We start from the raw sequence: 1,098 nt of genomic DNA on the forward strand, positions 1-1,098 counted from the left end.
GTTTTCTGGGGATCTCGCCATCGGCGGGGTATTCGTGCCATCGGCGCACTCTATTGAAATTATATCCCTAGTCTCGGGAAAAGTCCGTCATCGGCGGGATCGAGGGCGCCGTCGGCGGGCTCTATTGATTTGGTTCAATTTCCGAACCTTTGTAATTTTGATCAATTTGAAGCCTCAACGACATCAAATCAATCATTATAGACCTAATTTTAAGTGATTAAATGATGTACTTATCACAAATAAACTTTCACAGCACAAAACATCACATTTACATATAAATTCCAAGAGTTACAATTTACGTTACATAACACACATAAGTTTGGTATTTTCTCAACCTTAATACATTAATTCAGCGTCGCAATCCAAGCCACAACACTCAAAACGTTGAAAACAAAACATCCTATGCTTAGTCTCAACTATACAGTGATCTAAAAGCATAATTCTAAAACAAAGCAAATGCGAAGTTCAAATCAAATTACATACATAAACAGACAGTTAGTAATATAATTCTACTAATCTTCAGATTCAGTACTAGAGATTCAGTATAGATCACCCATACCCAAAAGTCTAAGATGAGCTAAAGCGATTGCACATGAACGAAAAGGTTATAAAAGGGGCGGTATGAAAATTCTTCAGTATAATCCTCTTCTATCAATTTCATCCTCCTCATCAGCCGTAACAAACTATCTTCTAAATATACAGAGTGAGAAAAATGTTCTTTCATCCTCCAGTCTAGATGATCTAAGAAATCAGAGATAACATTAATTGCAATCATGACATTTTGTGCCTCTTTCTCCAATTTCTTGATTCTCCAGTTATGTCAGGAACTAAGGGTTGAATCGACAGTGAACTCTGAAATGATTGATCTATCATAATAGTCATATCATTTTCATCTTCAAAAGCTGAGAATCTCTCAGTTGGGTCACAGGATTCCAAGGTAGAAGTAACTTTTCCTAATTTTCATAGGATACTTGGAACTAACTGTAAAGTGAGAAAATTGTGGAAGAGTGTTGACCGCGACTTTATATATGCTTAAAAATACAAGATAAATATGGACGTAATAAATATTCAATAATTGTAAAGTCACACTTATCAACG

The sequence above is a fragment of the Phalaenopsis equestris genome, unplaced genomic scaffold (assembly GCF_001263595.1).
Source record: "Phalaenopsis equestris unplaced genomic scaffold, ASM126359v1 Scaffold232658, whole genome shotgun sequence".
Classification (NCBI taxonomy): domain Eukaryota; kingdom Viridiplantae; phylum Streptophyta; class Magnoliopsida; order Asparagales; family Orchidaceae; genus Phalaenopsis; species Phalaenopsis equestris.